Source organism: Ascaphus truei, chromosome 2 (assembly GCF_040206685.1).
Source record: "Ascaphus truei isolate aAscTru1 chromosome 2, aAscTru1.hap1, whole genome shotgun sequence".
Taxonomy (NCBI): Eukaryota; Metazoa; Chordata; class Amphibia; order Anura; family Ascaphidae; genus Ascaphus; species Ascaphus truei.
Genome location: NC_134484.1, coordinates 458,357,855 through 458,379,119, shown reverse-complemented (window position 1 = coordinate 458,379,119; position 21,265 = coordinate 458,357,855).

Below are 21,265 nucleotides of genomic sequence, written 5' to 3'. Positions count from 1 at the left end.
GCAATTTGTTAAATAATAATGAAGGAAATTGAAATACAGCATTTTAATCAGATAACACTGATAATTATTTATATCAATACAAGGGATAACTGTGTTATATGAAATTGGTTAGTTGTACCGTGCGTACGTTCAACATTCAACACAAAAAATATATAGCAATAACTCTTAACATGAAGTAATTAAATACAAAAACTGGATGATATTCAAAGATACCTTAAGTTATTCACTACTGCCAAATAAAATATGAAAAATATTAGATAAATCAATTTTTTATTGTTATTAAATCACTTTTATTATTTTTAAGATTTTTAGCTGTAACCTTGGAACAAAATTGTCCGCTAATAATTTCACTGGTGCATGACACAGCAACCTACCTGTTTTATTCACACAATATAAACCGTGCTCAACTAGACTAATATGATATATGACCATATACCTTGCGTGCTCAGTCCGTAAGGACTAGGGTATCAATGTCCAAAGTCCAGTAACCCCTAGCTAGGGGGAACCTTAAGAAAATGGAAAAAAGAACAAACAAGCACAGCCTGTATAAATATTGTGTATTAAACACCAAATAAAACATGTACAATACTGCTCACTTACATGTGAGAAAACATCAACGGTTGTACTGATTATTATTATTATTATTATTATTATTATTATTATTATTATTATTATTATTATTATTATTACTGGAGCGTAGGCATGGGAACCTTGATGGTAGAAGTAGGTGATAAATGGTGCTCACAAATCATATGTATGCTCTGTGTAAATAATTGATTTAACTCCATAAATGTCCAGGGTGCTGTATAAATGTCCCCAATAAGGCAGTCCATGCATAAATAAATGACCCAGGAGAGATAGGGACCTAATGGTGTCCACCTGACAACCACAATAATTGGCCCTTAATACTTTCATCCCAAGGAAATAATATGATAGTCAATGGTACTAGCATGAGGTAATAGAGTGCAGGGCTATGGACCAATACCTGCCAGTAACCTGCCAGGACAATCCAGTAACTCCAGGGTGTGCAGTCCTTGAAGGTAGAATCAGGAGATGTGAGTTGAAAACGGCGCCCAGCCAGGATCCAGGATGAAAAAATAAGAGATTGCAGGGCAACTCCAAATAACAATAAATTTATGGAATATAGCTCCCAATGGAAAGTGCAAAATGCACCTACGCGTTTCGTCGGTGAGGACTTTATCATGGTCAAGCAGGCCACCTTGATAAAATCCTCACAGATGAAACGCGTAGGTGCGTTTTTCACTTTCCATTGTGAGCTATATTCAATAAATGTATTGTTATTTGGAGTTGCCCTGGAATCTCTTATTTTTTCATCCTGGATCCTGGCTGTGCTCCATTTTCAACTCGCATCTCCTGAACCTCGATGGTAAGCTGGTTCCCCGGCATCCTGGGAGAGCTCGTTCATCCATTCCTCCGGAGCCAGCGACCTGCACCGGATCCCGGAAGTCCAAAAATGTTGCGAGTATTTGCCTTTTCACTTCACCGCAACTTGCGGAAGGCTTCACCGCTTTCCAGTTCTCCACCTCTCTTTCACATCCGGCGTCCAGAGAGAAAGGTGAAAGTTGTTGCTTGAAAAGCTTTTATGGTGGTACGCCAATTTGTAGATTATGGTATGTAACCTCGTAGCGTTTGTCCCTATAAGTAGGTAAATATCAATTGTAGTTACTAATCTTCACAATCTACTCTGGGCTTTAAAGCAGGCTCATCTTATACAGACGCTTCATTACATTTTAATTCAGAATATTTGGCGTCCAAAATGTTTTATATTTTTATGTCTCCTACGTTGTACATTTGCAGTCTTGTTAACAGGAAGTAAAATATTGTCTCATTGAAATAAAAACACAAATGTAATAATGTGTATTCAGCATACAGTATAATGTAGTAAAAATAGTCAATCTAAGGCTGCGGCCAGGCAGGGAACGGGCGCGCTGGCGCTCGTGCGCTGCGCCCTGCTCAGCCGTCTGGGTGCGCGCTTGTCTGGGGGTGCTTGCTCGCCCTGGCCACACACATTGCCACAATGTGTTTCATCACGGCCAGCGTGAGCGCACCCGCCCGCTCAGCGCCACAATGGCCAAAGGCTTTAGGTAGAGAACGTTTTCTTTATTTACTGTCACATTCTATGTTTCAATAAAAGAAACAGACACACAGAATCTTAAGGCTAAGACAACTGGCTTTACACCTCTCTTAATCAGCGCTGCGGAACAAAGTGCAGCAGCTGATACAGGCCAGCCATAGTGCAGGCGAGCGCGATGCAGAGCAACCGCTCGGCAGATTTTCCAAAGGAAAAATCATTTTGGTTTTTTTTGCGCGGCGGCCGCATCACGGCAGCATCACGTGTGCGGTGGTTCAACCAATGAGGGTGAACCAGCCTGGTGGCACGTCCGCCATGCCTCCGCAACCGCCTCCATCCAGTGCACCCATCGCTCGGGTGACAGGCGCGTGTGACGCCATGTGCTTCGTCACGCACACGCGCCTACAATAATCTTTGCCTTAGTCTCCCAGCTGCAAATCTGAGACAAACTGCACCAGACATATTACAACAAGAAATCCAATTACTTCCTTTGAGACTTTTTTTTTCTGGGCAGTTTTTTGTTTCAGTTTTTCCCTAGTTTTTCAGCCAGGAGACTGATACATTTCCTCTATTGTTTTCTACAATTTGTCAATTTGTTTAACATTTATTTAGTGAATTACATATTTTGTTTTTACCCATAAAGCACTTCCCATTATTTACCTATGATGGACTGTTTTGGGCAGTTTTAACTCTTTAAGCTATGATTACTCCATCACAGTAGTTTAAGCACTGATTGCGCTGCAATCACAGCTGTTGTAAAAAAAAGACTGCAAAATATAAATGAGTATCGGTTGTTCTTTTAGCCCTTGCTCTCTAGATGCTAATGAGCTTGTTTGCTGCTGAGAAGTTAGGTTAATCTCAAGACCACTTTTCTTGTGCTTTACTTCTTCTAGGTCCAGAAACTCAATATGCTCAGTGAACTAAAATAAACCTATGACAGGGGCAAAAAGTAGCAGATTGAGGCGTGCATGAGTTTTTGTCTATATTTTTTTAACATTTTGGTGCCAGTGAAGCTTGCAACTAATGTAATTCTGTACCTATTCACAAAGATCTTTTTGCAGTGTATAGAGAGATTTGATGCTTTAGAGAATTATTAGTTTACTGTTACCTATTAGCTTAAAGCGGACCAGCACAAGAGGCATTCATTCATTCATTGATGCACCCTCAACAATCAGACTGCAGTTACAGAGGGGAGGTATTTTACAATCTAACAAACTAGATACCAGTGAAACTCTCTCCCATTGAACCATTCACACAATATAACTACCAACAAAAAATCTAATTGTTATAGTGGAATTTTTTCTTCTTTGTCTACTGTATGAATTAGTAATTCTATTTCTGCCTGTGTTACTCATATCAGTCTTGGGGCAGGGCTGTTATACATCCAGGCCTGGCACATGGTATCATGTTTTTGACATACAGCTGTACCAAACTTACTGTATTTGGTGCCGCAGCCCCACACGGTCACGAGACCGCAGCGATCGGTGACAGCACCGAAGGATTAATGATGTGGGGGTCCCATTCAGAAGCATTGATCCCCCGCAGCTCCACAGTGATAGACACTGTCCTCAGCACTGCAGACTTTTGATTTTTTGTCTGCTGTTCTGCGGATTAAATCTTGCTACATCTGTATTGACTTGTTCTTAACCGGTGCTTGGCCATTGGTTATGGAAGCATTCTCCCCAATTGGAGCTTTGGTGAATTATGTCTGCTGGGTTGCTTGTCCTTTGGGGTTTAAGACATACAGAACCATGTATCAGTCAGTTAAAAGATGAAGCGGTGCACAGCTGCCAAAACGGATGAAGGTTGGATCACATAACAAAAAAATATTTATTCTACCATAGCAGTTCAATAAAAATCATCTTCAGGGAAAGGTAGAGGACACTAACGCGTTTGAAGCTGTTTGCGCTTTATCAAAACAGCGCAAAACGCGTTAGAGTGCCCTCTACCGTTCCCTGAAGATGATTTTTATTGTGCTGCTATGGTAGAATAAATATTTTTTTTGTTAAGTGATCCAGCCTCCGTCCATTTTTGTGGCTGTGCACCATTTCATACTTGTCCCCCGTGGGAATACATCTGGCTATCTGTCTCCTTCTGCCGTGTGCACGCTGACACCAGAGACTCATCGTGGAAGTTATCCTGTGAAGGTCGTGAGTACCTAATTATCTTGCTGATACTGTACTTACACATCCATTTATTCAGACTGCAGCTTGTACTCCAGGTGACACCAGCCCCATGTCTGTTGGCATCTGCCCTTGCATCAAGATCGACAGCCCCTTAGGGCAACATCATGGGACTTGTGTTTTTTCCTTAATAGGAGTCACCCACACTCCATACCATGATATGACCACACCACATTTTGTTCTGGAGACTTCCCAGTCAGTTAAATGGGCCGTGAGGTGTCTGCTGGCCCCGAAAGGTGTCTTATTAAATTGCACAACTTTCTATATATGAGCAAATATGTACAGTATGCTTAAATACAAATATAAAAAGACCACCATTGGCTTTTATCTGATTATTTTTAACTCCACCACATTTGACAGTCTCCATCCTCAAAGTCATTATGCCAAACTAAGTCAGGGCCATATACTGTATGTATGTATAATAGGGTGACTTCGGGGTGAAATCAAAGCCTCACAACTTCTTTTTTTGTGCATCAATATGTAAAAATCCCATTTGTACTATATTTCAGATACGGTAAGTTAGTCCTGATAAGTTTTTAATTATTGAGGAAGGTGAGTGCAGTTGTAGATACGATGTTGGTTGTTAATACACAAGATTGTTGATTCCATTCTTGTCTCATTCATTAAAACTTCATACCTTACCTTGTGCCCTAGCAGGTAAAATTGCACATTAATATAAAAACGTTGTGTATATTTTCTCATAAAATAACTTAACAGTAAATAACATTATTACTATCATTAAAGTAACTTTCAGGTGGCAGTGGGTTAAGTGCTCACTCCATAATCATCACATAACAATTGAAGAGATCTGTTTTCTTTGTGCACATGTTAGTTCCAAGTGACACCAATCTGAATAAACGGAAACACCAATGAAATCTAAATCAGAAATACAGTTTGTCTCCTTCTATAGAAGGAAATGCATTGCTAACTGTTGTTTGCTGGCTACTCCAAAGAAATATGTCCAGCCAAACTTGTTTAAATAAATTCTGTGTAATGCTTTTCTGCCTTTTTTTACTATTACTATGTGCCAAACAAATGTTTCATTATGTTGACACTAGTTTTAGCCCAGACAGGTGTACAGCACGAGCATCTACAAACATAGCACTTGGAAAATGGTTATGAATATTCTCAGTTACACCACTTATTTCACACAACTTAAAGTCATTCATACAGTATGTTTGTCTTTGCCACTCAGCCAAAACTATCTGCTATGTGTTCTTAACTCAGAGGTAGAACATCTATATATGAAGGGGCATATGTATGAATTAACATATATTGCTATATGACACGTTCTGGTGTCAGAAGACAACTTATGGCAAATTCAGATGAATGAGCCACATGGTGTCTCATAGAATAGCACTGCTTAGTAAATGTGGCCCTACATGTCACTCACATACACTAACACACATATGCACACACGCCGAAATAGGAGCACACATGCACATCTACACACACCCCCATACACAGACAGACAATAAATAAATGTTAACATCTAGTTATATGATTTTTGTGGGTTTGGACATGATATATATTATATCTTAAGAATATTGTACTAGGACATAATTTTTTTTTGTAATGAGTGGAAAGCAGCCACAGACCATTTGCCTAGATTTTATCAATAGAATACTGTCACAGAAATAATCTGTATAAAGATACTTGCACTGGAAATATATATGGTAAGAAGTAGGAGGCATATATCAACAATTGATACTGTATGTAACCCCTCCTATTGGGGTTACTATTTCCACTTACAGGGTTAAGTATATGGGCTGTTGTAAAATACTGTGACCTGTCAAATATTTGTTGCAAATAGCTCAATCCAGGCATAGCCACACCCACCTTATAGAAGGTGCCTACCCTGTCACCTGGTCTAGGATGACATTGAAGGATCCAAACCATTCCCCCTGTAGGCATGGTGACTCATGATGTCACTATTAGGTAAAATAGTGGGGGCAGAAGATTTTGGTCCCTAGATCCCAGGAGGAACCAGAGGAGGGGTTTTCACCCTATGTGTTGGTCTTATATTTGCAACTTTATGTTTAAGAGTATGGTCACCCTTTGTTGTTTTCTAGGGAGGGAAAAGTGTCCCTTAACTTAGAAGGGCCACTGCTGTGTGGAGGAAAGATTTCTACACCTTTGCTACAGGAGGAAAGTGCATGGGGACTCATGGACTGGGATTCCTAGAACAGGTACACAGCGGGAGTATCACATAATGCCTATGCACACCAGACCACAGTGTTGGAGCTTGAGGGACCAGCACAGGATGACCAGTAATTGGGAGTCTAGACAGAAGATGCACCCCTGAACATAACCCTTGTATGGGTCTGGAATTAAATCCAACCATTGTGCAAGAAAGTTCCTGGTGCTGTTTATTCTACCTTCAATTACCAGCCAGCCCAGACACCAGCACCCTGGCAAAAGGTATGAGAGTCTGTGCACCAACATCTGCACCATTCTACACTTCCTCGCGGCAACAACTCCTTTTTTTTTATAACTTGTATTTTTTATTTTTGTGAAAATACAGCATATATACATCTTATTTCCAGTACTGTGACATGCATTATTCATATCTCTTATGTATGGTAGCTGTACACAAACATTGTCATCAAAAACAGAGTTATAAGCAACTACATAGACTTAAATAATAAATAAACATAACGTAAAATTAGGTGGGGGGGTAAGAGGAAGAGGGTGGGGAGGGGGAGAGGAAGGGTGGGAGGCCGCGGCACTGATCAACGCTTCCGGGACCGATGTCTGGATTAATTTGTTGCTGCTGGGAGGTCTACTCCATTACCGGAGAACGCATCTAACTACTATTAAAGCAAAATGGTGGATCTCTCCACCCCAGGGATGTCTGTCTGGGCCAGCCAAGGCGTCCAGACTTTTAGGAAATTTTCGCCAGTGTCATTGACTAAACTTGTCAATTTTTCCATCTGGCATACGAACCAAATTCTATTCCGGATTTTGGGGATAACAGGAATTTCACTTTGTTTCCATAATGCTGCAATCTCGCACCGCACGGCTGTAGCAAAATGTGCTATTAGTTTAAGAGTTGCTTTCTCGAGGCCCTGTCGTGCTCTTCCCAGAAGGAAGAGACCGTGGTCAAATGGGATGTCGAGGCCTAAAAGCCTCTGAAGCCAATTAATGATTTTTTTCCATAATGGAATCAGCCGGGGGCAGGACCACAGCATATGTAGCAGATCAGCGGGTTCTCCACACTGTCTAGGACAGAGTGGAGAACTACCGTTTACAAATTTGGATAATCTAAGTGGGGTGAGGTACCACCTCATTAGGACCTTATATGCGTTCTCCTTTAATGTTGTGCAAATCGAACTCTCAGCAGCTGCTGTTGCTATTTGGGTCCACTCGTCTAAATCTAGGGTCTCCCCTAAGTCCGTTTCCCATTTTAGCATGTAACCTAGCTTGTGGGTGACTTTAATTCCAGAACCGATCACTTCTCTATACATCTGCGATGTGAGTCCCTTCGTGTTAGTCTCATTCAGACAGAGCTTTTCGAATGTTGTCAAAGGTGGGTATGGGGTTGAATTATTGTAGAAGGCTCTGATCTGGAGGTATCTATAAAATTCAGAATGTGGGATATTTTTCTCTTCTCTAATTTGTGCAAATGATATAAGTTTGTTGTCTACCACCAGATCTTGTAATCTCATAAAATTATGCTGTTTCCAAATTTGAAAGTTAGCGCTAGGCATACCCGGAGCAAAGTGTGGGTTACCCCATAGGGGTGTCATCAGGGTTTGTTTGGACGTAAGTCCGCATCTAAATTTGGTAACATCCCAGATTGCTAATGAATTGGTCATTGAGGATAGCGGCTGCTGTATAGCGGATTTTCTTGCTATTTTTGGGGTCCATAATAGGTTGCTTAGTTCCAATGGGGAACAAGCTTTGCTTTCCAATGCTACCCATCTCTTCAAATCAGGGTGTGTTTGCCATTGGGAGAGTTGACATAATTGGGCCGCTCAATAGTATGAAATCAAGCAAGGTACTGCTAAGCCCCCTTCTGTTGGGTGTTTCAATAGGGTCTGTTTAGTAATTCTAGATTTTTTGCCCCCCCATATAAATGTAAAAATGGCGGATTGCAGTTCTCTAATTTCCTTCAAATTTAACGGCACTGGGAGGGTTTGGAATAAGTATAAGATGCGTGGGAGAATATTCATTTTTATGCTATATATTTTTCCTATCCAGGAGATATTGAATTTCGCCCACTTTCTTATATCCTCCTTCAGTGTTTTAATTAATTTGGGATAATTTGCTTTATAAATTGATTTATATTCACTTGTGACAAATACCCCTAGGTATTTGATCGCCTTAGGCTGCAAGCGAAAGTTGAAGTTTAAAGAGATTAGTTTTTCTTCTGGTTTTGGGATGGTGACGTTCAAGGCCTCTGACTTTGACTGGTTTATTTTAAATCCTGAAATTTTGTTGAACTTATCTAATAGGCTGAAGAGGTTAGGGAGAGAGGTGAGTGGCTTTGACAAGACCATTAGCACATCATCAGCATATAGGGCTATTTTGTGGGATTGATTATCTAATTTGAGACCTGAAATATCCGGATTCTCTCTCACGTGTGCCGCTAAAGGCTCCATACACATGGCAAAGAGTAAGGGCGAGAGGGGGCAACCCAGTCTCGTGCCACTCTTGATCTTAAATATGTCCGAGGGGTAGCCTTGATGCATAACTTTAGCTGTCGGACCGGTGTATAGCGCCATAATAGCTGATATTAATTTATTCTCGAAACCAAATGCTCCAAGTGTAGCTTTTAGGTATGCCCAGTCGATCCTATCAAAGGCCTTTTCTGCGTCTAGACTTAACACCATAATTTTTACTTTTTGTGATTTGGCTATTTCTAACAGATCAATGATTCGTCGGATATTATCTCCCGCTTGTCTATCTTTAATGAAGCCGACTTGATCTGGGTGTATTAGTCTAGGTAGGATCTGACTTAGGGGCCTATGCAGAGAGCAGCGCTATTTCAAAACTCGCCATTTTTTGGAGAAATTCGCGCAGAAAACAGCAGAAAATGGCGAGTTACGAAAAACGCGCCAATTTTTTTTTTCTATTTCTAAAACTCGCCTCGCGGCTGGCGAGAACCTCCATCTCACCAGTTTTAAAAATATCCTAATGCAGAGAGGCGCGAACGGCATCTAGCGGCTGTTCGCGCCAATAAAATGGCGCGATTGTCTCCTTTTTGCCTCGCCAGGAAAAGTTGGCAAGAAGCTGCCGCTCGCGGCCATAGGAAAGGAAAAAAAAAGGCGCAATTTTTTTTAACACATTTCTGCAGCGCGCATCTCGCCAATTTAAACTCGCCACACGCATTCATGTTAAACATAGCAGAATTCGCACATATCTGCATATGGAGAATAAAACTCTCCAAAAAAGCTACTTTTTATTAAACTCGCCAATTTTAAAATTCGCTGCTCTCTGCATAGGCCCCTTAATCTATTGGCAATTAATTTAGCATAGATTTTGATATCCGTGTTGATAAGCGAGATAGGTCTGTAACTTTTACAGTCTAATGGGTCTTTACCAGATTTATGAATTACAGAGATTGACGCTTGGAGCATGTTTTCGGGGAAGGGTTGTCCTGCTAACACCGCGTTAAACATTTTGAGCAGGTATGGGGCCAAAATTTTACTGAATTTTTTATAATAGAGGCCCGAGAAGCCATCTGGCCCCGGGGCCTTCGAGGTCTTGAGGTTGTCTATAACTAGATCTAGCTCTTCCATGGTAAAATCAAGACTCAGTCGTCCTCTCTCCTCTTCCGTCAGCTTTGGCAGCTTTGAACTCGAGAGAAATGACTCACGAGATCGTTCGGTATTCTGGTTATGTACTATTTTATCCCCATTATATAATTTCTCGTAGAATGACTTGAATTCTTCTACAATTACAGATGGATTGCCAGAGATAGAGCCTGAGGATCTTCTAATGGCGTGTATACTATAATTAGGGGGTCTGTGTCTCAGCTTGTTGGCGAGCATAGTATCTGGCTTGTTTGCTTTATCGAAAAATTTCCTCTTTGACCAATTCAGGGATATATCAGCCTGGGTTTTTAATAGGAGATTTAGTTCTATTTTGGCATCTCTTATTGGTTTGAGTAGGTTGGGGTTATTGGATTGTTTATGTTTGTCCTCTAGGATTTTCAATTTAGATTGTAGTAAATTTATTTTGTATTCAAGTTCTCTTTTCTTTCTAGACGCAATACTAATTAGTATGCCCCTTAGCGTGGCTTTATGAGCTCCCCAAAGGGATAGATAGGAGTCCACCGAACCGTGGTTTAGTTGGAAAAATTGATCTATTTCGTTGGCTACTAATTGGGCGGTGGCAGGGTTTTTTTAAGAGGGCTTCATTAAGTTTCCAGTTTGCTCTAGGTCTGTCCAGAATTAGCTGGGTGCACCTTAGCTCTATAGGCGCATGATCTGACCATGAAATATCATGGATCCCTGTATGGGAGATCTGCGGGACCAGTCTGCTAGAGATAAAGAAGTAGTCGATTCTGCTATATGAGGAGTGGGGGTGTGAGAAAAAGGTATAATCTCTATCAGTGGGGTGTTGCTCCCTCCAGATATCTAGGAGATTATTCTCTTTCAAACCCTGACGTAGAGTGTATGACGCAAGCTTGGATTGCCGGGGCTGAGGGTTTGATCTGTCCATGGTAGGATCGAGGGCTGTGTTGAAGTCCCCTGCTATTATTAGAGGGCCCTTTGCAACCTTGTTTAATTTATTGAAAACGCTTGTGAAGAAATTGGGGTCCAAATCGCCAGGGGCATAGATAGATGCAATAGAAAGTGTTTGACCATTTATAGAACCTATGAGGATTATATATCTTCCGTTCTTATCTTTAATTATCTTTTCTGCTTTAAAAGGACACTTGTTATGGAATATAATTGCTACTCCCTTTGTTTTCTTTGAGGAGGATGAGAAATATAATTGTCTGAATCTTTTGTCTAGATATTTTGGGGCGCTCTTTATGCTGAAATGTGTTTCTTGTAGTAGAATGATATCAGCTTTTTTCCGCTGGTAGTCAGCAAAAGCTACTCGTCTTTTATTTGGGCTATTTAGGCCTTTCACATTGTGGGATATGATTATTAACCCCATTACGGCATACCTAGTCGGGAAGCTCTAACCTTAGTGTTTGGTGTGTGGTGATTGTAGGTGATGTTTACCTTTTCTTCATCTGTCCATGACATCGGTGTCCCTCTGAGGGGTCCCTCAGCGCGTTGCGCGGCGAGCGGCCAGATGGGGAGGGGGAGGGTGGGAAGGAAAAACAAGGGATGAGACATACAGAAATTTAACAACGGAGATCCTTGTGGTGTCTGAGACTCCAATGGATCTCTTGCCTTTGGAGGAAGGCTGGAATCCCGTACACCAGAATCTGGTGTACGATGGACCAGGTCAGATCGGCCTTCTCCCCTCCAAAGGACTTGGGTGGATGTCCTGTGATTACACAGGACACTCTGAATCGGCAACATGGCAAGGGCCAGGGGTGGGTGGCTCCTTCCCTCGGCCTATCATAAACAATGATATACAAGCACACACATAACTATTTAATAACGTTAACTGTGAAGTTAATGAAAAAGAACAGAAACCTGTATTCCACAATTCCAGAAAAATATATGGTGGACAGACTGAGGTGTGTCCAGGTACGGACTGTCTTCACCTGTACTGGATCTTATTTACCATGGGTACCCCGTTTGAATATCTTAAGGACTTGTGAAGCTTCCATCTATATACCTTAAAATCCCTTCTAGAGCTGCTTATATAATTATTTTTAACCTACATTTCCCCTCTTTCATCTTCCCAACTCCTCCTGGATATTGTTAGGTGGATGAGGTGTCTGAAGATTGGGGTTATATATATATAGTGGGCTGGTTCCCCTCAAAATGCCCTTTTTGTGGATTGAATCTCGGTGGGTGCCTCGTGGGGGAGGGGGGTCGGATGTATGGAGGGGGAGGGGGGTGGAGAGGTGTGGGGGGATGTCTCTATTGCTTGGTGACTCCTTTGGATGTAGTCCATCTTGGGCACAGTCCCTGTTGTGCGCCTCATCTGTTGTGGGCTGCCTCCGCTGATGGTGGATTGAGTCCCTCCTATTCAGGATATTGCTCCGTTTCCGGGTGTACCACGATTGCCGCCGTGATGGTGTACAGGTTTGAAGTGTTCAACTTTATTCAGGTGTTCCGAGGACAAACTTACATTCCGCTGGTATTGTCCTTTTAAGGCTCAGTTGATCTTTAATTGGCATCAATTAAGGGTCTTATCTGGGGATTTTCTCGACGAATTGGTCACTTTGCTCCAGGACGGCTCAGGGGAGGATGTACCGGCTTCTACCAGGTCAGTAGAATCTCGTTGGAGGCCCAATTTTTTCAGGAACTGGTTCTTGTCATCCAGAGAGCGAATGGTGTGGGCTGCTCCGTTTTTTAGGACCATAAGTCCGAAGGGGAAGAACCAACGATACCGTACCCCCTTATCACGGAGTAGTTTGGTGATGGGGAAGAGGGTTCTTCGTTTGGCAAGGGTTGTAGGCGAAAAGTCCTGGAACACCAGGAGCTTAACCCCTTCGAATTCCACTGACCCCGAAGCTCTGGAGATTTGGCAGACAGCTTCTTTTATTTTAAAATAATGTAACCGTACTATTATGTCTCTTGGGGGGTCATTAGGCTGTGGTTTGGACCGGAGGGCCCTATGGCATCTATCCAGGTGCAGGGTCGTGTCGGGCTTATCAGGGAATAGGCTTGTCAGCCATCTTGATATGAAGTCCTCAGGGTCTGTAAACTCCTCAGGGACACCACGCACCCTGATATTGTTCCGGCGGTCCCTATTTTCCGCATCTTCTTGTTTGCAAGACAGCTCATTTATTTGAGCCTGAAGGTTGGCTGAAGTTTTGTCTTGCTTGTGGACTGCCCTGATCGTGGAGTCTAGTTTAGTCTCTATTTCGTCTGTTCTGGCGCCAATACTGTTAATGTCTTTTTTCAAATCCTCCAACTCTTTATGCATGTACGCCTTCATCTCGTTACAGAACTCCCTCATCACTCTTCTAGTGATTGATTCTGTGTCCCCTGGGTCAGCTCTTTCCTCCGGTAGCCGATCATCTTCGGATTCTGAATCTGCAGATGGCGGCCGGGTTCCCGCTCTGCCTTTGCGTACCGAGTCCGTTTTGTTAAAATAATTCGTGAGTACCGTGGCCTGACGGCCCGATTTTGGTCTCGTTGGCATCCTGGGCTGTTCCTTAACGGGGTCGTGTGTTTTGAGAAAGTTATGTATAAATTTTGTATTGTGTGTGTGCTTTTAAATTGCCGAGGGATGCAGGGCTCACATTCTAGGCATCCATGTACCTAGCCCTCGCTCATGTGCCTCCCAAAAGATAACTTGTGCAGGTTATTAATTGCAGCCTGTGTCTGTTCTTTTTTTTTTTGTTCAGCAAATGTGGGCAGAGAGGGTGGGCCAAGATGGCTGTCAGTCTCCCCGTAGCAGGGCTGCACTTGCTGGCAACCTCCTTCCCCCGGGATAGATCTCCCTCTCCCCTCCGGAGCTCGCGGGTCCCCGTGTCACGAGGGGAATCACTTGCACTGGCTCCGCTGCACGTTTATGCGCCTTTTGCAGCACCTCATACACCGGTCGGCGCTATCATGAGATACCGGCTCAGTGCAGGCGTACTGAAGTTATTGGGAGAGGGGCGGGTGGTCACTGCTTTGTCTTATATTGTGCTTGTCTTTGTGTATTTGTGCACTGGGGCCCACTCGTTCTCTCCCCCACCTCCCCCGTCAAGCAGTTTGACAGGCTGAGTGTCACTGTAGGGCTCCTTTAATTTAGTCCGGCGGCCATCTTGGAAATTTCGGCTGCAGGGACACTGGGGCTCCGGTTCTCCCAAGCGCCTGTCTCTCGCTTGTTTTGCCGCCACGGGGCCTTTTGGGGTGTGGGTGAGTCTCCCCCGCTCGTGGGGCACTTTGTTCGCCCCCCCCTGGATGGTTTCAAGGTGTATGTTACTGTTTTTAAATTGGAGCCGCACGGAGCGCTCTGGTTTTAGTCAGTGTGTTTTTTTGACTGCCTTTATATATTTATTAATGTTGCGCTGCGTTGCGCTGTGTCGGGCGGCTGTGCGGCTCTCTGAGTTGTCAGCCCCAACCTTCCCCCCCTGAATCGGCGGTTTTCAGGAGATCCGCGCGGCCCCGGCGGCCATCTTGGTGTCGGGTATAGAGGGAGGGAGACGAGCCTCCGGCAGCAGAGGAACCCCAGACGCACCCCTTTAAAGTTTGTTTATTTATTTATTTTGTTTGTGTGCTGTTGAGTCGGGCGTCTATGCGGCTTGCAGGCAGTGCGTGCGGATGGGCAAGAACAGGGGGGGGGGGCAGGATCCACTCACTCTTTCTCTGCCAGGCTCTCCTCCACAATCTCTAATCAGCGTTAGGCTTCTGATCCTGTAATCTTGAGAGATAATAATGATATAAGCTTGCAGCTCTTGATATAGTCTTTAGTGATTTGCTAAATATAAGTTGTTTTATTAATTTTGGAGTATGGATGGGTTAGGATTCACTAATTTTCTGTAGGGAGCTCCAGTGCTAAGCATCCATCTTGTTAGTGTGCCAGGACACGCCCCCACAACAACTCCTTTTGAGCCAGACAAGGAGGCGTTACATGTATGTAGCCATGTGTGGTTTGGGCTATAGGTCTGCCATCCTCCTGGCAGTAATCCCTGCATAAGGGCAGGTTGCCAGGAACAATCATTTGTTTTCCCCACTTCAGGCAGTACAGTGAGTCAGTGAAGACAGGTCATCAGGCTCTATTTCCAATCAGAAGACACAGGGATGGTGCCTGCTGGAGCTACTTAGTGTATTGCCACTTCCTATTTAGAGAGTCGTCCTCAGAGTGAGAGGGACAAGGGTTACACAGACAAGATGCCAGGACTGGCAGGCTTCAGGCCTCCCTATGGGGAGTAAGAGTGTGCAACCCATACCTCCTAACCGGCCTATAGGGTAGGGGAAGAGCTGGACCCACTCTTGGTGCCCTAGGCCTGGAGTGAGGTCAGGAACATCCTGGAGGAAGACAGCCTGCAGTGTGTACTGGCTGCTGAATAAGAAGAGACCAATAAAGACTGCACTTTTACTTATACTCCTGCCTGAGAGTGAAGTGTATCGAGAGGAGGGGAAAGGATATTCTCTTGTAGATACTTCACCCCATACAGCTGGGGGCTGCAGGAGATGGAGGCGCTGCACCAGTAAGAGAGACAGAGACACAACCCCAGAAGCCTGTCCTGTTCTCCCCCATGTCATCGCGGGAAACTCGTGGGAAACTCTGGGCAAAGACACTGCCGTCTGGATAAGTCCCTAAATATGCACTCTATGGGGGCTATGCATTAAGCTCAATGGCTTTGCGTTCTGATTTTGCAAAAAAGCAGGTTCGTTAAAAAGTGAAGCCAGGGACGCGATTCACTAAGGCCTTAAGCCCATTTTTTAACGTACCTGCTCAAAATAGCTCAGAACAGCCACAGCGTATGTGTTGCTTTTCTCCCCCCTGCTGGCATTCTTAACCTTTACGTACGCTAGCTGATAGAAAAAAAAGCCACATGTAACATTTGCATAGAGATTTGACATCTCCATGCAAGGCTGTTACAGGCGATCGTACACTAAATAAATACATTTTAATAATAGTGTACATGAGCAGGGGGTCTCAGGACCTGAACCGCATTGGTTTCAGGTCCGAGGACCCCCTACTTCAGGTGCTGGTATCCCCTGCAAATTAAAGCTCCCGCGTCACGTGACCGGGACATTTAAAATCTGCAGGGGATACCTGCACCCCATAAAGGGGCCTATGTCTCCTGAAGTAGAGGGTCCCCGAGGCTGAAACCAAGGCTGTTCAGCTCAGGAGACCCCCTGCACATCTACACTAGTATTAAAACACACATAACAATAAACAATAATTCATTACCGTAGCGGATAGTCGCTATGGTAATTAAGCTGGTTTAATGTATTTTTAATAATAGTGTGCAGGAGCAGGGGGTCCCCTGAGCTGAACCGCATTGATTTCTGCCTCAGAGACCCCCTGTTTCCAGAGTTAGAGGCCCCAGTATGGAGCATCGGGTGCCAGTGTCGCCACCATCTTTATAGCATCCAAGACAGGCTGTAGTCTCCTCAGTTGGTGTCTCCCAATCAGGATTCCTTATAGAGTTGATACGGTGGCCTCAAAGGATCAAAAGGCCCAAAATGTTTCGTCAAAAAGACTACAGCCTGTTCCTGCTTCTGCATGCTGAGTAGCTGAGCAGCTGATTGAGGAGCAGTAACCACGGGAGGAGGGTTGAAGTGCGCCCAAAGTCACTTCTTGCTCATATACCAGCAGGGAGAGTGCGAGTTTGTTACCATTCCCCTCTGTGTTGTTTGTCGTTATGAGTAAATGTTAATACACTATACCCTCTGCATTTGTGTTCTTGTCTTCATATGAAGTCAACTAGGAGTCCGCAGACCTGAGGATTTCATTATATGGAGCAGTAGTATATTGTGTATTTCAGTGCTATTTATCACTGGGTTTATTTGCACATTTAACTGTACACTTTTTGTCACTTTGCGCCACCAGCACTTTTTGGTTTAGGTTGTATCATCTTATGAGACTCTTGTGAGTTATTATTTTTTTCTATATACATTATGAGGGACACTCATTAAATAGCACATATTCTGCTGCTTTAAAATTGGCTTTGTTCACAGCATATTGTTTTGTTCTTGATGTATTGTTGAGTGATGATCCATCTTCTTTACTGATGTACTGAATGTTGTGCCTAGCGGTAGGGGCACAGGATCTGAGCACCAACTAGATCCAGGTGAGGTCTTTTTTCTACATTATAACTAAAATCTCACATTTGTTGTGTGCATATGCTATTGTTTTTTTTCTATCAAGTGGCATTACCATAACCACCTTCTTTTTAATGTATTTAACCTAAACAACCCAGTATGCTGCTGGCTTTTCTCCTTCTGTTCTTCCATTGCCTGAGTCTGCTGGTATTCACTTTGCCATGGTGAAGTTTTGTTGCATGTAAAAGGCACATTAGTACTTTAAATAGTAAAGGGTTTTGCATGTGAAAACCTGGTTGAGAATTATGCTGAGAGTAGAATAATATACAGTGTGTCTGGAAACGGAATAGAGTAGCAAGGTGTAACAGGGTACCTTCCCTGTACAAATAGCTTTGCAGGAAAACAGATGTGGAGAGCTTGAGCCCAGCACTGATCATGCTAATCCAGAGCAGACTGTCCTAATTAACCTGCTCATTTAAGAAGCCTGTAGAATTCAATGCCATGAGATCTCTAGTCCAGGGAGACACCCTGGACTGCTGGAGAGATCAGACAGGCACTATTTTTCTCTGTCCCAGGAGGATACTGGACCGCTGTGGAAAGAAGCCTGTACTGGATGAAGCTGGGGCCGAAGGTAACTGACTGTTTCTCTGATTGCTTTTGGTAAGGGGCTTAGCCCCCCCAACCCATAGGTGGTCTAGTCATTGCTCCCTATGGGAGTTAGTCCTGTTTTGCTTGTTTTCCTTTAACCATGTTTTTTGGTGATACATAAGCTGTGTTTCACCCACTGGCTAAAAAAAAGCCTATTTTTTTTTATTTTTCCTTAAAAACATGTCCAATGCTAAAAACCTCTTCACACATCCCCTACACAAGGTACCGGAATTAAATGAAGGAAAACAGTTTTGTTATTTTCTTTCAAAGTTTGATTAACATATATTTTAAATGAAATTCATCTTAATCAGTCTTTAGAAGGGAACTTTCACCTCTATGATGTTGAACTATAATAAGGCCGATTGCATAGTGGCAGCATGCGCGCATGGCGCCGCACACCTCTGGGAACAAATGCATGTACCCTCATGCGGCCGCCCATAGTGTGCACTACCAATGACGCACAACCGCGCGCGCGATTCTGGAGAAGACAAAGAATTTTGTCTTTGCCGTGCGACGGCCAGTTCAAGTGCGTGGTTCAGCCAATGAGGGCGAACGGCTCATGTGATGTCCCGCTCCGCCATGCCTCCCCATTGTCTCGGACCTCAGTGCAGGTTTCGCGCAAGCGGCAGGTGCGCATGACGTCAACTATAATCACTGCCTAAGTGTGCGTTACTTGTGTATTTCTTTGGCACCTTTGCATTAAGAAAGTTGCTGCTTGTGTTAGATATTTGTAAGGTACTGCGTTGCTAATGAGTAGAGATTGACAAATTATACGCCAACACATTTGAATTTGCCGCAAATTTATTTCGCCTTTATTCGCAAGTGCAAATATTCAAGGATTGATCCCAAAAACATTGATTCGCATAACTTAAAAAACATGTTTGAATGTATTCAATTCTGTAAGTGACAAAGAACATATACAGACCAATGCCCAAAAAGAGTCCAAAGTCCCTAATAGAGTCCAAACAGGTGGAAGGGAAGAAAATCCAAATGCTCCAATCACTGTAAAATTTCCAATGCGGTGGTCCGTGACATAGGGACAGAAACAAAGAAAAATAATAGTGTAATACGTAATGTTAAAATGGGACAAACAACATGAAACACTTAACAGAAGACAAACATAAAACAATCAAGCTGAAAGAAAAATAACTATTTAATAAAAAAAACAGAGCCTGTTGCAGAGGGTCATCAAGGGGTTAAAACCAAAAACCCTACTTACAGCAGGACTGGAATAACAAGCATGTGTAACCAAGTGGGGCAGACACCTGCAGCAGTGGGGGTCCTCAGGGGCTCCCTGTGTAGTATCTTTCCTTCTAGCTTCAGATGGCTGCCGAGTAAGGGAACTCCACACTCCTGCTTGCCAGCACTGCAGCTTCAATGATGCTGCTTCCTGCTTCACTTGACTGACACTTCTCATAACCAGTGTAACTCCAAGGCACCGTGACCTTTGACCCAATGCGTTTCGTGACTGACGTCACTTCCTCTGACGTCAGTCACGAAACGCGTAGGGTCAAAGGTCACGGTGCCTTGGAGTTACACTGGTTGTGAGAAGTGTCAGTCAAGTGAAGCAGGAAGCAGCATCATTGAAGCTGCAGTGCCGGCAAGCAGGAGTGTGGAGTTCCCTTACTCGGCAGCCATCTTGGAGTGTGCTTTGAAGCTAGAAGGAAAGATACTACACAGGGAGCCCCTGAGGACCCCCACTGCTGCAGGCGTCTGCCCCACTTGGTTACACATGCTTGTTATTCCAGTCCTGCTGTAAGTAGGGTTTTGGGTTTTAACCCCTTGATGACCCTCTGCAACAGGCTCTGTTTTTTTTTATTAAATAGTTATTTTTCTTTCAGCTTGATTGTTTTATGTTTGTCTTCTGTTAAGTGTTTCATGTTGTTTGTCCCATTTTAACATTACGTATTACACTATTATTTTTCTTTGTTTCTGTCCCTATGTCACGGACCCCCGCATTGGAGATTTTACAGTGATTGGAGCATTTGGATTTTCTTCCCTTCCATCTGTTTGGACTTTATTAGGGACTTTGGACTCTTTTTGGGCGCTGGTCTGTATATGTTCTTTGTGTTATCTCTGGTGTTGTTCTGCTGGTGTTCCTGGCTGCCCTGTATATATTGTGTTATTATTGTTAGTATTTTATTTTATTGCACATAGCGCCTAAGCACTTTTTTTTTTTGTGCAATTCTGTAAGTGGCACTATTTGTGAATTCATCCTAAACATACGATTTAGCAAAGACCCTGAAGTTTTGGTTTACTTTTTCGAGTCCCAAGTAATAAATATATATAAATATACTCTATCCCCACAAACACACCTCTAGACCACACATGGAGGGACACCTGTGCACAAAAAGAAGCCCACCTGGGATATATGCTAATTTAACACATTTAAATATATTATCCATATTAGTAAATATCCCAGGGATCTCACATGTGCTGCTTTTTGCACACAGGTGCCTCTCCATGTGGTGTCTAAAGGTGCGTTGAAGTGGAATACATAGCATTTGAGACATTAATAACATAGTTACAGTATTTCTCTCTCAAACTTATAATTAGTGGCCACTGGCAGAATGGCATACATTCGCACAAAATTGTTAACAAAAACTACAAATATTCATCGGCAGTGTGAATATTGCCAAAAATATGTGAAAATAGTCACAGGCCAACCTTTGATACATAGACCCATCTCTATTAATGAGCTCATATTTGAATGTGTAGCTAGGCTAAATATTTAGAGAAGGGTGGCACATTATTTGGAAGTATGGTTACTAAAGGCCCTTTACTGTACATACAAGCCCTGAAAAGTTCATCTCAACGGTGAGCTAATAAGCAGCAATTCTGCCATCCAAATATATCTGCTGTCAGAGATCAATGCCCTGTAAATATTATATCACTCATCCCTTCTCTGCCATACATATTCATCTGTTTTGAAAGCATCTCCACCAGTTTGTTTACCTTCACATCAGCGAATAACACATGCATCAGTCAACAAATATACTGTAACTCAACATGAACATAGAGTTATCCAATTGATTAATACAACCCAAAATCCCAGTATATCTTGTTTTTAAATGAACATATCTGGTCATTTGTGCTCTTTTGGTTCATGAGTCTGATATTTTCCAGGCAAATGTGAACCTTCATTTAGAGTGTGTATAATTTACTTATTGTGGTTTAACGCTCAAAAATATGTCATGTTTGGAAGTGTAAATTCTGTTTTTTGCGAGTGAAGTACTTCACACTACTCCTCACCGCCCACATAATCATCTTAGTCACATTAAGGGAGCCAATGTTAAGCTCAGATACTGGTGTTCCAAGAAAAACTATTAGAATCATAGTTTATTAATCCACCAGTTCATCAATCTCCCATGATTTAGCTGACAGTGAGTTTGTTTTAAGCATTGCATGGTTTACCTGGCATGTTCCATTCCCTCCAGAATAATTTATTTTAGAGCAACAATCCAGGTTGCTTAAAAAAGAAACATTCTAATTATGTTTAATATTATCTGAACGGGGGGAGGGGGGTCACTTGGAGTTGATCGATGGTCCCC